This window comes from Octopus sinensis, linkage group LG25 (genome assembly GCF_006345805.1).
Source record: "Octopus sinensis linkage group LG25, ASM634580v1, whole genome shotgun sequence".
Lineage (NCBI taxonomy): Eukaryota > Metazoa > Mollusca > Cephalopoda > Octopoda > Octopodidae > Octopus > Octopus sinensis.
Genome location: NC_043021.1, coordinates 26185205 through 26202551, shown reverse-complemented (window position 1 = coordinate 26202551; position 17347 = coordinate 26185205). Strand labels below are relative to the sequence as shown.

The window sequence follows — 17347 nt, the reverse complement described above, 5'->3', positions numbered from 1 at the left end:
ACAGTAGGACTGAACCTGGAGCCATGTGGTTGGGAAGCAAACTTCTTACCACACAGCCATTGCTTTTTATTTGTAGATCACAAAACCAACAGGTGTAATTTTTACCATTCATCCTCCTCCTCCCTGTATTGAGGAATTAATTTTCTATTTGGTTCAATTAACATGCCAGAAATTGCTAATTGTTATTGTGGTAGATAACTGATTTTGTGAAGCACTACATTGAAAGTTCAAATCTTGTTGAGGTCATCATCTTTGCCTCCTTCCATATTCCTGGAATCAATAAAGTAACAGTGAAATACCATCACCATCATCGTTTTAACATCCACTTTTCCATGCTTACATGGGTTGGAGGGAATTTGTTGAGGTGGATTTTCTATGGCTAGGTACCTTTCCTGTCACCCACCCTCATCTCTTTCCTCATGGCACAACATGTTTCCATGAAGATTTGAAGCGTATGATTACCACTTGTAGGACTGTGACACTCATCTACAACTATCAAATGATGCTAAGACGAAGAGATAGTTACCCCTCACACACACAGAGCACTTCTTTCACTTTCCGTCTACCAACTCCATTCGCAAGGATCTGGTTGGCCCAGGGCTATAGTAAAAGGCACTTACCAATGGCACCATATGATGGGATTGAACCCAAAACCATATGGTTGAGAAGCCTACTTCTTACCTCACAGCCAAGCCTGTTGAGATCAATAATTAAATTAAATGCACTCCCCTAAAATTTGTGACCATTTGCCAACTTTAAAACTGTTCGTTTATCATTCTGAGTTCAGTTCTTACCAAATTCAACTTCACTTTTTACTTCTCCAAGCACTCATCTAATGGAAGAGATAAAAAAAAAATATTTTTTGCAAATATTTCAAGACAGTTTCCTGTGTTCTTAAATGTTTTATAGCTTCCTTACTTTGTTACCTACTTCATTCTGAGATCTATTCTCTGATGAGGGGCTCAGATATTTCTCATACTATCATTGTAGCAACATCTTTTCTTTGGTCCCTATATATCCCACATAATATAGCCCTTCCCTTACTTATCCAGTTCCTTAGATTCTTCCCTCTCTGCTTGGATTTCCACAACATTCAGAAATATATAAAGCAGCTACAAGACACGTCTATCTTAATCCGTAGTAATTATCTGGCTTTTAGTTATTACTTTAACTCATCTTTATTAGTTCTCTCCATTACGTGACCTTGAAATAGCAATACAATTAAAATAAACAGTTTTGTTGTTTTGACAGAAAATCCGTTTCTTCTGCCACGTGTGTGTGTGTGTGTGTGTGTGTGATTTCTTTCTAATTTCTACCTTTAGTTGTTATTCTAAGAGGATGGTATTTTGGTTCGTTCTTGGTTAGATACGACCAGTATACTATATTATTTTGGTATATGTGTTCAATATAAGAGTATAGGGTTGTTTTTTTTCCACCTTTTTATAGAAAATGTTTCTATAAGATAATGGAATTTTTCGTCACTATTCTTCTATGCACACACACAAACACAAAGCTTCCAGTTGGCTTTGGCAGTTTAATTGTAAGCTAGAAATTCCCTCCTCCTCCACACACACACACTTTGAAAAATTGTTTGCATCTGTGAAGCAGCAGGCATTAAGTCCCCCCCCTCTCTTTCTCTTGCTTTGTAGAATACTGGAGTAATAATAATAATGATAATATTGTGACTGAAAGTTGCAAGTTTGTCACACTTCTGCATTAGATGCTGCACCTTTTCTAGTTGTTGCCTTCTGCACACACGCCTGCTGCTGCTGCTGTTTGCTAGTAGTCCTCTTGTCTATCACTTCAACTCTCTTACTTAAAATTGTTTTCTAGGATCACTAAACTACACGCATACTACTTCAACTCTCCTTCGTCTTATATAAAGATGTATTTACTATATGGGTTTCTAATCAACAACTCCTGTTAAAATTATCAAAATTAAACAAAAGGAAATCATTCATTATTAACTGATTTCTAAATTCTCTTCAGTACAATTAAAACATTTAAAAAAATTTTTTTTTTTTATTGCTATTAGTTTCTGAATAATTAAATTTATTGTTACTTCCGTCTTGCCAATGTCTTCCTCTGCTAGCAGACCACAAAAAGAAAGGGAAAAAATCCCTGAAACTTATTTTCTGCCCACCATAACTTAACTGCCATTAAATGAAGTCATGGAATGAACAAGCAGATATTTTTGGCCGAAACAGATCATGAAAGAATCTGTCTTTAGCATCACAATAATAATATTAATGATAATGATGATGCCGATGATGATTTCAACTTTTGGCTCAAGGCCAGCAATTTTGAGGGAGTTGGGTAAGTTGATTACATCAACCCCAGTGTTCAACTGGTACTTATTTTATCAATGATGAAGGACAGAGTAGACCTCAGCGGATGATGATGACAATAATAATAATAATAATAATTGTTTCAAATTTTGGTGGGAGAAGGTTAGCCAATTGCAGTGGTTCCCAACCTGGGATCTATGCACTCCTGGTAGTCCACGAAGTTAAGGACTGGGGCTCCGTGAACTAAATTCAAAATTTCATATATATATACACACACACACACACAAGGATAAGCATATTAAAAGGGGTCTGTGGGAAAACTCATTTAAATAAAAGGGGTCCTTGGTAGTGAAAAGGTTGGGGACCACTGGTCTATTGTATTAACACCAGTATTTGACTGGTACTTTTTATTTTATTGTCCTCAAAAAGATGAGATATAAAGTTTACCTCAGAATGTAAACAGCTCAAAGAAATGCTGCTAATCGTTTCGTTTGACACACCACATTCAACATCATCATCGTCATTGTTTAATGTCTGCTTTCCATGCTGGCATGGGTTGGACGGTCTGACTGAAAACTGGTAAGCCAGGGAAGCTGCACCAGGTTCCAATCTGATTTGGCAAAGTTTCTTCGGCTGGATGCCCTTCCTAATGCCAATCACTCCAAGAGAAGAGTTGGTGGTTTTTTACGTGCCACCAGCACAAGTGCCATTGACCTGACCCCAGCATCAGCCATGACTACGGTCTCACTTGGCTTGACACATCTACACAAGCACGCTATATCACCAAAGGTCTTGGTCACCTGTCACTGTCTCCATTATATTCATAATAATAATTGTAATGGCTTCATATTTTGGCACAAGGCCAGCAATTTTTAGGGTGAGAGATAAATTGATTACATCAACCCCAGTGCCCCAAAAAGACAAAAAGCAAAATTGAACTCAGAACCAGAAGAAAGGCCACTAAACATTTTACCCAATGCACCAATGGTTCTGTCAGCTCACCAATAATAATTCTTCCTACAGTAACTACAAGGTCTGAAATTTTGTGGGTAAAGGGCTACTTGATTACATTGATCCCCCAAGACTCAACTGGTATTTATATCATTGATCCCCAAAAAGATGAAAGGCAAGGTCAACATCAGTGGTATTTTAAGTCGAAGCATAAAGACGGACAAAATGTTTACAGCTTTCGTCAGGCATGCTAACATTTCTGCCAGTTTGCTGCCTTCTTAATAATAATAATAATAATAATATTCCCCACTGATATTCGTGCTGGGAATGATCCCCGTCAGTGAAATACTACAGAAAACAAAGTTGAGGTATGATCTGAGAGGGGGTGTGGGAAAGCTAAACCATTTGCTATTCATGGATGACCTGAGGCAGAACTGGACAGCCTAGTTCAGTCTGTGCGGATTTTCTCCAATGATATTAAGATGGAGTTTGGGCTCTCAAAATGTGCTCCGATGGCGATAAGGTGAGGAAAGCTTGTCAGGACAGAAAGCATAAGTTTGCCAATTGGTGAGATGATGAAGGCAATTCCACTTGAATAATCCGTGGGAATACTCGAGTCAGATGGAATCAAACATCATGACATGAAGGAAAAGACAAAAAGAGGGTACCTGCGGCAAGTGAGAAAAACATTGGCTTCAAAGCTGAATGCCAGGAACAGGATTTCGGCAACAAACTCGCACGCAGTCACAGTAGCTTGGTATGGCGCTGGAATCCTGAAGTGGACAGAGGAGGAGCTAAAGGAGATGGACAAGCAGTCAAGAAAATTCATAACAATGCATGGAGCCTGTCATCCATACATGAAGAGAGCAAACGGAGGAAGGGGAAAGCTGCGTGCATATCAAACTTGAGGGTTTAATGAGATACCTGGCCCAAAGTCAGGAAACCTTGTTAGTGACATTTAGGAATGAGGGAGTATTGAGAGCAGATAAACAAAGGAAGAAGTACAAAAAAGACATGAAGAAGAATTACGCAAGAAGGAACTACACAATTCCATATAGCCACAAAAGAAGTTGCTGGGAAAAATAGGTGGGATTGGCTGATGAAAGGAACCGAGAGCACTATACTGGCAGCACAGGACCATGCTTTGGCCACAAACTGGAGGGTCAACCTGAGGAATGAGCAAGTGTCTCTGCTATATTTGCAATAGAGTGGATGAAACAATTGCCCATATGAACGAATGCCCTAGACTTGCCCAAGACTACTACCTGGTTGTGATGACACAACCAGGTGGTGAAAGTGGGCCTAGAGAAAGGCAAGATGTGGTATGAGCACAAACCACAGAGAATGGCAGAGTTGGAGACTAGCAAAACCCTCTGGGATTTCCCAATCCAAACAGATCATGTGTTAGATCATAACAGACTGGACCTCTTGATGGTGGACAAGGTGCACCACATATGCTATGTAGTTGATGTTGGATGCCCCTTTGACCTACGAATAACCAGGAAGGAAGGTGAAAAGATAGATAGATACAATCCTCTTAAGAAGGAAATATCCTAGCTATGGAAATTGAAGAAGGTGAAGACAGTGCCAATTATTGTTGGGTCCGTGGGGACAGTATCAGAAGGCGTCAAGGGGAATATAAAGTAAACTGGAATAGAGTGCCGAGTAGAACTGCTACAAAAGGTTTGCCTCCTTGGCACGGCCAGAATAATCAGGAAAGTATTAGATAGCTAGAAAGAACGGATAGCATGGTACTGTAGGCTGCTGCAGGTAGTAATGCAAGACTCCAGGAGTTCCAACAAAACCTGTGATAAAGAGATAATGGTTCACAAATTTTGGCACAAGGCTAGTAATTTTAGGGATGGCATAAGTTGATTACATCAACCCCAGTGAACAACTGGTACCTTTTTTTTATCGACCCTGAAAGTAGGAAAGGCAAAGTTGACCGTGACAGAATTTGAATAAAGACGGATGAAATGCTGCTAAGCATTTTCCCCAGCTTTTGCCAGTTCACTGCCTTAATAATAATAATAATGGTTTCCAGTTTTGGCACAAAGCCAGCAATTTTGGGGTGGGGAGGGTTAAGTCGATTACGTTGACCCCCAGTGGTCATTGATTATGAAGTTTTCTCTGGAATCAAAGCTTGTTTTTCTTTTTGGTTGTAATTGTTCCAGTTATTGAGTTCTTTTGTGTGATTCTTGAGATCAGCCATCATTGTGGCCTTTCTTCACTTGAACCTAACTTGCAACAAGTTTGCCACTGATATTACTCGCTAAAAACAGTAGCCAAATCTCCTTCAAATAACATCCTGTCATCTTAAAAACTGAAGGACACATTGGATCATGCGGTTCAACAAACACCTCTTGAGAATAAACGAGATGGTCATGGCTGGAACCTCACCAGTCATCGGTCTGACCTGGAGCCAGTACTACTTCATCTATTACTCATTTACTTGTGATATTTAAGTGCTTTTGTTTCGAGAAAATAACTTCAAAGATATTTTTGTCAATATCGACTGTTGTTAGTATGATTCATAGCAACAGACCATCACCACTCACTCACTAATTCCAGGAGCTATCCTAATTTTCTATTCATTCGTTATATAAATATCATAAATTCCTTTAACTTGGTACAACAGCCCATCTGCCCCCACCCACTCCTTTTTTTTTTTGTTTTGTTTTGCAATGAAGTAGACCAAAAGCAAAAATGGTGATTTGTGGTTTCTTTGGCTTTTTCTAAGACAATTTCGCAATGTAATTTAAGTGAAGAAATGCTGTGACTGACAACGTAAACTTCATCGCTGACTGGTGATGTAGTACTGACTTCACTCGTTATAAATAACATTAATTAATTACTTTAATGTGGTTGACTAGTTTAAAACCGATTATGATGTTACTGTTGGTATACATTGGTAGATGAGGGTTGGAGGAGTTAGTAGAATATCCCCAGGGTTGGTTTGTGTAGTTGAAAATGCCTTTAAGGAGGAATAGACAGAAGTTGATGTTACATAAAAGGTAGCGCTGAGGTTAGCAGCAGCTGTAGCAGAGCAGCAGCAGCAGCAGCAGTAGATGCAGCGACAATAACAAAGGCTGTATCGAGAAACAACAACTGTGATGTGGAACATGTGGAACTATTGAGAATGTAAAGGAATGGAACGAGTCATTAGGAAGCATTCCTCAGTCCAATGTTGGGTCGTTAGCGATTTAACGTGTATTAATTATAACGATGTGTTAGTGTGATAGAAGTGAGAGAGGGGTGGGGCATGGTCAATCAGACCTGCTGTGTCACTTGTACTTTATTAATTCTTAAGATGGATGGGAAAAGGAAAGGAAAATCAATTGTGGCAGGATGGAACTGAAGATGGAACAAAGATGCATCGGTTCTGGACGGCCATTCTCTCTTTTTACGGGGAGAATGTTGAGCATCACCCCCCTTAACTGATACCATTTTTTTCTTTTAATGCGTATGCATATGTATGTTCATACATGTGCTTATATCCATGGGTGTGTGTGTGTGTGTGTGAGCAGGTATGGCTGAGTGGTTAAGAAGTTTGTTTCCCAACAACACCAGTTTTAGGCTTTGTCTGGATCTTTTCGGTTTGAACGGCAGTTTTTTAAAATAATTTCCACCTAACTAAACACTTTTAAACTTCATATACTGGTAGAATGTTGTTTATAAAACATCTTTTTCTCTTGGCTTTATTGAGAAAATTCTATGGCTTGTAAGATATTTGTTGTTATTTTCCTTCAATTTCTGCAATTTCAACCAATCAATGATGTCTATTGAGGTGAAAACATTCTGTGCCGTATGAATATGTCCCTCGTTTAAGAAACAGATTGGGTTTATTTATATTTCTGAAGAAGAAGAAAAGATACCCTTCCCCCACCCCTAACCCTAACACAGATTGAAATGCAATAGATCGATACTAGGGTCATAATTATGGGTGACAATTCCATATGACACCACTAGAACAAACTGCCGTTCAAACCGAAAGGATCCCTTTGTCTCACTAGTTGGCACCTAGGATTTGGTAGGTGTATATATGAATGTATGTACTTATACACACACATTCACACACACGATAGGCTTATGTGTGCATGGGTGGGTGGGTGTATGTTTGTGTCTCCATGTCTTGACATTGTACAATAGTTGTAAATGAGTGTTACTGTCATACAAGCAGTGTCATTCATTTCCATTATTCGGTGAAAACAGGTGAGGGTTGGTAACAGGAAAGTAATTTGGTCTTAGAAAATCTGCCTGCCTCAGTGAATTCTGTCTGACCCATGCAGGCAGGGGAAAGTGGACGTTAAAAATGATTGTGGTGTATCTTTGTATATATCTATCCATCTCTCTGTCTCTGTCTGTCTGTCTCTCTCTCTATATATATATATGTGTGTGTGTATGCCTCAAAAGAAGTTGAACTGTCATCTGAGACAAACGTCCTCTCTTGTTTCCAACCTGGAGCCAAAAACTCAATTTTTGCCCTAACGGTCTTGTTAATCCCACCATGATACTGATAGCAACCATCTTCATTCTTGTTATCTCTCCCCCCTCCCTTCTCTTCCCCCACCCCTCTGGCCAAGTAACCATGTACTTTCTCTACAGCAAGACACCTGTTTCTGTCTCTCTGTCACGCTCTAACTTTTCATCATCTGACACAAAATCACCTCCTCCAATGCCCCTCCCCCAAGATTCTTTATTTTATAAGTGCTTGTGCTAAAGTAGTTGGTGTTAGGAAGGGCCTCCAGCTGCAAAAACCATGCCAAAACAGACACAGACGTCTAGTGCAGTCCTCTGCCTGGCCAGCTCCTGTCGAACCGGCCAACCCATGCCAGCATGGAAAGCAGACATTAAATGATGATGATGATGATGTGTGCCCCTATCCAATCAAACAACCGATTAGAAGCTATAGCCCCATCTCCCTCAAAGCTGTAGTCGATCTCCTCCAAAACTTTGTGGTTTTTGAAAAATGACATCAGTGTGATCTCAGGATGGTTACAAGTGAAAGGCTTTCGCCTGATCAAGTCTGACTGGGGTTAAACAGCAACAGTAAATATCGGCACTGCTCTGCTGTGGCAACTGAAGTGAGATCTTATTCAGTATGTCCAGACTTGTGCAGAAATGCATCAACATCATTTTAGCATCCACTTTTCCTCCATGCTTGTTTGCTTGGGCAAACTGGAATTTGTTGAGGCAGATTTTCTCTAAGGTCAGATGCCCTTCTTGTTGCCAGCCCTCACCAGTTTCCAGTAATATTTTCCCATGGTTAGATATGGTTTTCTTGAAAAACTGGAAATGAACAGCCTTATGATTGTTCAGCTCCTGTTTATATGATGATGATGATGATGATAGTTATTTATAACCATTATGTGAGGTTGAGACCAGAACACACACACATATACAAAGAGCTACTTTCAGTTTCTCTCGGGTAAAATCCACTCAGAAAATTTTGGTCAACTCAGGGCAATAGTAAAAGACACTTGCCCACGGTACTGCACATTGGAACTGAACCCAAGACCACATGGTTGGAAAACAATCCTCTTAATCTCACAACCACACCTGACACATAAATGACCATGGCAAAGCAAGAGTTGTTTTCTCCACTAACTCTATAATCTCAGACACTTCTAACAGATGGCCATTTATGCTGTTAACCACTGTGTTGTGGAGAGAAAATGAATTCTTGGCTAGCTTCCAAGTGCCAATGGCTGGCCCTCTTAACCATTTTGATAACGACCTGCCTGAAACTGCCCCTGGTTCTAGGATGCATAACTTTTTTCATTAAACTGAGCTCAATTAAAACTATGCGTCAAGATTTTATGTTAACATGTATTCCAAATTCCAACAAAGTTATTTTATCAACTTCTTCATTACTTTCAGAATTAATTCAAATAAAGGCAGTGCATTTCAATAGAAATATGGCAATGAAACAATTAAATGCTTTTGACTGATTTTAATTGATTAATCTATTGGTATTTAGATCAATCTCTCAACTGTAATGTAGTGTTTCAAGTTAATCATGCATTTTCTCATAGCTTTGTGGTTTTGATGATGTGGTTTATTTTCAGAATGACATTGTTGGGTAGGTGTGAGAGGCTATTTCTGGCCAGTTTGGCCATGAAACAAGTAAAATATTTGGGCCAGATGTGGCCTGTTTAAATGCTAAAGAGTTGAAACCAGGTCTTGACTTAACCTTTTTTACAGATCTTTCTAAAGAATTCCACAAGTTTCACTCTTGTGCCAAACTAACCAATAACTTGACCAAAATCTTTAACTATCATCATCATCATCATCTTCACAAATGAAATGAAACATAAATAGTGTATTTCAAGAGAAACACAGTAATAAGAAGGTCAAATTGTTTCACGTCTTAAAATAGCTGGTGTTGTTTGAAGGATAGTAGCAGTAGTAGTAGTAGTAGTAGATGACCTTAGACTTTGAGCCTTGACAAAGTGGAAGTAATTGTTTAAGGAATCTAGTTTTATGCTTGAAACTGTGGATTCTGTGCCTGTACCGACAACATTTCTGTAAACAGGGATGGAGGATGCGAGGGGAAGTGTTTGGTTGTTTTGTGGGGTAAAGGGGAGGTGCAATGTTAGTTTGGTAGAGAATGCATCAATCACTTCAGGCCTGCTACCATTCTGTGTACGAATTTGATTGTATCATTTTTTTTTGCTTTTTATTTGTGTTTGTGTGTATAGGGTTAGGGTTTTGAGTTCAGTTCCTCAGCATGGCACCTTATGCAAGTGTCTGTCATATAACCCCAGGCTATCCAAAGCCTTGTGGGTGGATTTCATAGACAAATCCTTCTACACTTCCACTCATCAAGGGGGATTTTTAAGTCTTGTGAATTGCACAGCAGCCTCATCAGTGCTGATGCTATGGCAAAAAAGAAACAAGACAAAAAGCCAAAAGAAAAAAGTAAAAAAAAGTAAAAAAAGGTACCCAGTGCAACTTGAGCATTCAGCTGCAGAAACTATTCTAAAGTAGACAACGGGGCTGAATGCTGTCCCCTGATTCATTGAGCCCTGTGGCACCATCCAGCTTCCCCCCAGCATGGAAGATGGGTGCCAAATGATGATGATGATTATTTAATTGAAGGTAGTTTGTCCCACCAGTATTTGAAAGCTACATAAACCCCAATAACTAAATACTGCAACACCCTTTTTCTCCAGCGCTCCACTGATTCTACCATCTACCACCATCAAGAATGGCAGAGCGACACTAAATACACTGTTGTGTAACCCTAGGTCAACTTTGATCTGGTAGACCTCTGATCAAATGCATTCCCATCATCACCTTTTTGACAATGTAGGATCTCACTATCCACCTTATATTTACTTTATGATTGTACAGTAAGATTTGAGGGAGATTTTGCTGCTATTTCTGGAATGTTGAACTATTGTGTTGAGACTCACTCAGCACTGATTGTATAAAATAACCTACCTGTCTCTCTACTTTACCTGTGGATTACATACCAATAATATCCTTGGTGTCCTTCATTATCAACCTCCCCCCTGCACACATCTTCCCCTTGCATCAAAGTGAGAAACCATGAAACCCTTATTACTCTCTCGTCCCAAATTAATGTTTTAGGATTAATTTTCTAAAATGTCTTTTTGGTCTTCCCTGATCCATTGCCATATCAACCATGAAAGCTGTTTAATTGCAAAAACAAACTTTGTATTTGTTTTCACTGAAATATCCTCACTGTTTCATAAAGCCGTGTTGGTGTGTTTATCAACTGTCTGGCTTGCTTTGCACTGCTAGTCTCTTGTAGTTTTCTCACAGAGCCAGGACAACATGTAGGTGTTGTTACTCGAAAACATATTTACCAACACACACACACACTCTTATGTTAAACATCCAATTATTAGCCGACACCACCTCACCAGCCACACTTCTCTCCTGTTGAAGCTGTATGGAAAGAACAACGAACGGATATAATGGTATCTTTGCTTAAACAGTTTATAATACGGTGGCTTGCACAATTCCATCCGGATTTACCTTAAATCCTTTCCCCCATATATGTATAATATGTGTATGAGTGTGTGTGTGTATACATACATATATATATATATATATATATATATATATGTATGTATATATATATATATATATATATATATATATGTATATGTATGTATGTATATGTATGTATGTATATGTATATTTATGTATGTATATGTGTATGTATGTATATGTATGTATATATATATATATATATTATATATATATATATATATGTATGTATGTGTGTATATATATATGTATGTATGTGTGTATATATATATGTATGTATGTGTGTATATATGTATGTATGTGTGTATATATATATGTATGTATGTGTGTATATATATATGTATGTATGTGTGTATATATATATGTATGTATGTGTGTATATATATATGTATGTATGTGTGTATATATATATATGATGTGTGTGTATGCATGTATGTATTAGAAAGAATGAACAAGTAAAATGTGGAGCATGTAATTTAGTGTTCAAACATAATTGCAGAGTTAAAAAAAGTCTAAATAAAGGGTTAAGAAATAATACTAATGTGTGTGTGTGTGTAGGTTTCATGGAACCAACAGAATAATAGGAACTCAAAACATGGGTGTATATATTTCTTTTCTTTTATTATTACTATTTGTAATTGAGACAAAGTTACAAAAGTGACTTGAGGACCGTAAGTTCCGTGCATGGCACTTAGTGGGCTTGATACACACACACACACACACACACACACACACACCACACACACACACACATTGCTTTGCTGATCCTATTTACTTGAATGTTCTAAGCAACTGAATATTGGGGAAATTCGTAGAAAGCACTTCTAAAAACAGCAGCACAACTTATTTCAGATTAATTGAATCAAGACGAAAAATATAGATTGATATTTGATCGTCAGTTTAATAAATATTTTATTTTTATTCAGACATCATTTTTAGCAAGCAGAGAGAAGAGATGGAGGCTGGCAGTGGGAATGTGTTTGGAATTTTATAGACATACTTCTACAATCTACTTTGCTCTTTCCCATTTGTTTTGCATCTTCATATTGTATTCTTTTCACACAATTTTCCATTGCTCTCTCTCTCTCTCTCTCCCTCTCTCTTGTTCTCCTCTTCTCTCTCTGCTGTTTTTCTTTGCTTCTACTTCTCATTTTGTTTCTTCCATAAACTACCTGTTATCGCAGTCAATTATTTCTGCCTGCAACACAGTCGAGTTGTCCCCCCACCCCTTTTTTTTCTTTTAATCTTTTCTCGGGTACCTTGATTGCTTCACACTTTTATGTTTTAAGTTAGTTTGGACAAATGTTTACAATATATATATATATATATATATATACTTTATTTTAAGCAGCAGAAAATAAAGCATATTTAAGCTGCTTAAAATAAAGCATATTACTCTACCACTGGTATTTGAGTACTCTTTTTTCCACCTTGTTTCACATTTATGTGTTTACTCCGGTCTATATATATATATATATACAGAGAGAGAGAGATTTCTTGTATAAATTTTGGGCTGATACTCCTCTCCTTTTACTGGAGCAAAGGGTTAGGTTTTATTAAAGCTGTAGAGGGTGAAAATTTGCTTCCTTGGTTTTCCTGGTTATTGGTTATTTGTGATGAATTTAATAATGTATAAAAGTATCTGATGATCTTATTTTATTTATTTATATGTTTTTTGTTTAAAAAATTGATAATTTAATAATTAAATTTGAAGTGAGATATCTTTTGAGATATTTGAACAGAAAACCACCCCAAAACTTTTGTTTATTACAGACACAGTATGGCAATGGGAATAAGATAGGGTGATATTGTTCTGACTTTTTTCAAGAGCATTAAATTCCATGAAACGAGATTTGTAGAACTGGGGAAAAGAACGAGAAAATTATTCGTAAATATTTTCACAACAAAAATGTGAACAGAGAGAGAGGATGGAAAGTTCGTCATTCTGTCATGCATTTTTTATAAATGACAGGCAGGGATGATACATGGTGCCAGCCATTCTTTCGAAGTCCATCCAACAGACTCTCCACCACCGTCATCATACCTCCTCTGCCTCTTGTATCATTATTTTATTGTAAAATTTACATTCGATGAAATCTTTTCTTCCAGAGAATCTGAAGACTTCCTCCTACTCAAATGTTGTCTTTTTATTTTTAAAAACACAGGTGACCTACATTTAGTTGGAAAGAAGTGGAAGTAGTAGGAAAGCAAAAGGAGGTGAAGAAGTTAACTTGCTCCGTGTTGTCTTGAAGTTAGACTGCAAGGGAGATGTTGAAGTATTGATTAGCTCAGACCTCTGGCACGCTTCTTATCCTGTTTCATCGTAGCCAAACGAGGCAGCAGTGCTGAACAAACTGAGGATTGCTATCTAATTAAAGATTACTTTAGCGAAAATTCTTTTTATTTATAACTGTTGATAGGAATTCTTATCGTTTGTTACATTCGTTACCTCCTCAGTGAAGTGATGAGTTGGTCATCATCATCATCGACAACATGATGCTAAACAATTATTATGATAATAATATTAATGGAATTTGAGTTCCATTTTTACTCTACTTTTTTTTTTGTTTATTTGTTTAATTGCACTTTATTTTTGATTTAAAAAAAAATTCTTCTGCTTAATTAGATTTGTCTCAAAGTGAGTAGGTTTACCGATGATGTGTTGACCCTGATTTGTTAACATCATCAATAGAACACAGGTGAGATGCTGTAGTCCCAGTTATACATATATATATATATTACTGATAGTTTCTGTAGAACTGTCAGGTGGTGGTGGTGGGGGGGGGGTGGATGAAAGCCAAAGTCAGCAACTCAATACAATAAAACCAAACTTGTGATCTCATGCTATTTCTTATGTTAATTATTTTCATTGCAGCTTTTGACTTTAATCTGTTTTACTAAAGTGAGTGGATAACAGGCTTCGAGCTAACGATGATGATGGTGATGATAATTGTTTGTAATGTATAACAACCAATTAATTGATTAATTAATTAATAATAATAAATAATGATGATGATGTTTTTATATTTATTTTAACAGCTTCCTCATTGGAATTCCTGCAGTGAAGAAAGTTTTTTTAATCCGGCACATTTCTGCAGATATCACAGCAAGAAAACATTTTAAACCATAAAACACTAAATAGTAAGTTTTGTTGCTAAATTTTGAAATAGTTGCTTGTATTTGTTGTTAAATTAATAATAATAATAATTGCTTCTACTACAAGCACAAGGCCTGAATTGTGAGGGAAGGGGATAGCCGATTACATTGACCCCAATACTTGCCTGGTACATCTTTTATCAACCCTGACAGGTTGAAAGGCAAAGTCAACCTCGGCGTGTGAAGACAGACAAAACACAGCTAAGCATTTCACCTGGTGTGCTAACAATTCTTCCACCTCACCTTAGTATTATTATAATTATTATTAATAATAATAATGATAATAATAATCCTTTCTACTCTAGGTACAAGGTCTGAAATTTTTGTGGGGATAGGTGGGAGCTACTCGATTACATTGACACCAGTGCTTAACTGATGCTAATTTTTTTGACCCTGAAAGGATGAAAGGCAAAGTCAACCTCAGCAGAATTTGAACTTGGAATGTAAAGACAGACAAAATGCTGTTAAGCAGCAGCAGCATTAGTAGTAGTAGTAGTAGTAGTAGTAATGGCTTCAAATTTTGACACAAGACCAGCAGTTTCAGGAGAGGCGAGTAAGTCGGTTACTTCAAACCCCAATAATCATCCGGTATTTATTTCATTGAATCCAAAAAGATGAAAGGCAAAGTCGACCACAGCAGAGTTTGAACTCAGAACATAAAGATGTAGAAAACACTGTTAGGAAGTTGTAGAAGTGGTGGTGTTGGTGGTGATGGTGATGGTGTTAATACTAATACTAATAATACTTCCTAATTTTGACACAAGGTTAGCATTTACGAAGGGTGGGGCAAATTGGTTACATGAACCTCGTACTCAACTATTTCTTCATTTTATCGACCCTGAAAGGATGAAAGACAAAGTCGACTTTGGCAGGATTTGAACTCAGAACATTAAAAAGCTAGGTGGAAAAATAACATTTTCTGATTTAGGCACAAGGCTGGCAGTTTTGAGGGGAGGGGCTTTGTTAATGACATGGACCCCAATAGTTGACTGGTACTTTATTGTATTGAGCTTGAAAGGATGAATTTCAAAGTCAACTTTGGCAGGATTTGAACTCAGAACATAAGGAATTGGAAGAAATATCCATGATGCATTTTGCCCTGTATGCTAACGATTCTGCCAGTTCCACCACCCTAATGAGGATGATCATAATTGTTTCTAATTTTGGCACCAGGCCAGCAATTTTGAAGGGAGGGTTTTGATTGTATTGACTCAGAAGCTCAACTGTGGCTTATTTTCATCAACCCTAAAAGGATGATGAAAGTCAAAACTGACCTCAGTAGAGTTTGAACTCAGAAAGGAAAGATCTGGAAGAAATGCCACAGTAGTTTTTGCAAAGCACTAACGCTTCTGTCTGTTGCACCATCTTAATAATAAATAATAATTGTTTCTTCTATGGGCACAAGGCCTGAAATTTTGGGGGGAGGGGGCTAGTTCATTAGCTCAGCCTCTGCAACATTTGAACTTAGAATATGAAGACAGACAAAATGCCACTGAACATTTGGTCTGGCTAACAGCACCGTCTTAAATAATAATGGTTTCAAATTCTGGCACCAGGCCAGCAATTTTGAGGGAGGGGATAAGTCAATTACATTGAACTCTGTGTTCAACTGGTACTTATTTTATCAACCCTGAAAGGATGAAAGGCAAAGTCAACCTTGGAATTTGAACTCAGAACAGAAATTGGTGAAATTCTGCTAAGCATTTTGCCTGGCATGCTAACTATTCTGCCAGCTCGTCACCTTACTGCTTTAAATAATAATAATAATCATAATGATTTCTAACTTTGGACAAGATCACTTATGTCCACTGAACTGACACAAATATTGGTTCATAGTTTATGAATCAATTTTATTTTGACTGTGAAAGGACTAAATATGGCCGTGTGTTTAATCTGGCTCCCCACTAAATCTAAATATCACAGGTAGTGAAAGACTTGGTTGATGAGGCTGTTGTCAAGGGATGGCATGCAGCCTTGTTCCCCTTTGAAGTCAGCTGCCTTGGCTTTCCAGTTAGATTGGTGCACCGTTTCCTACAGAAGATAGGTCTGGAACTCAGACCTCTCTGAAGAAAGCCACCAAGGAGACGGGCTTGGCAACTGAAACGAGTTGGAGGTGGTTTTGGTTGATGAGAGACTGCAAGTGAAACCCTTCCACAGGTGAAAATTAGTTCAGCCCTCACTACCTCACTCAGGTGATGTGTACAGATTAAGGGATGAAATGCTTGTGACCTGAGATACCTGCTGACAACAAAAAAGGACCTCCAGCATTGTGATGTATTTAGTAGAGCTTGCAAAACCCATGAGTAGCTCCTGCAGTTTCTGTGTGCGACATAGCAGCCCTGATATTTATTTCACCTTTCATCTTAGGTTGTTATAGAAGTGTGTTTTGAATCAAAACACACTCTCTAAATGGTCGATGTTTTATCAACTCTGTTCTTGAGGATACAAGTCAATGTAGGGTATAGCGTAAACATTCAGACGTTGACAGCATCTTTCTAAATCCTGCTGCATCTCCAATGGAATTTTGGGCTGTAAATCTTGGTCTGAAAAATTTGGGACATCAGAGAGAGAGAGGATAAAGAATACTGACAATTTCCTGTGTATGTGAAGGGTTTCTGATTTAGACACAAAGCCAACAACTTTGAGGGGCAGGGATGTTCAGTCGATGCTATCGACTCCATCATCATTTAATGTCCATTGTCTGTGCTGGAAGGCTGCACCAGACCCCAGTCTGATTTGGTATGGTTTTCTATGGCCCGATGCCCTTCCTAACACCAATCACCCCAAGAGTGTAATGGGTGCTTTTACATGTCACCAGCATGGGTGCCATTTGCGTGACACTGGTATCTGTCACAACTGTGATTTTTCTCAGTTTGATGAACTTCTTCTCAAGCACAACATAATGCTAAAGGTTATTGCCTCCATTAAGT

The 17347-nt window shown here is 37.9% G+C and overlaps 1 protein-coding gene across 3 annotated transcripts in view; it reads left to right on the top strand.

The window, feature by feature from the left end:
• LOC115224453 (nuclear pore complex protein Nup50) overlaps nt 1-17347 on the top strand; it is a 118080-nt gene that overhangs the window by 27152 nt on the left and 73581 nt on the right. For 2 of the 3 annotated variants that reach the window (XM_029795357.2, XM_036513349.1), the window contains exon 2: nt 14301-14402. The gene's annotated coding sequence lies outside the window, so the exon portion shown is untranslated. The remainder of the gene's footprint in view (nt 1-14300; nt 14403-17347) is intronic. The other variant, XM_036513350.1, reaches the window with a different exon arrangement.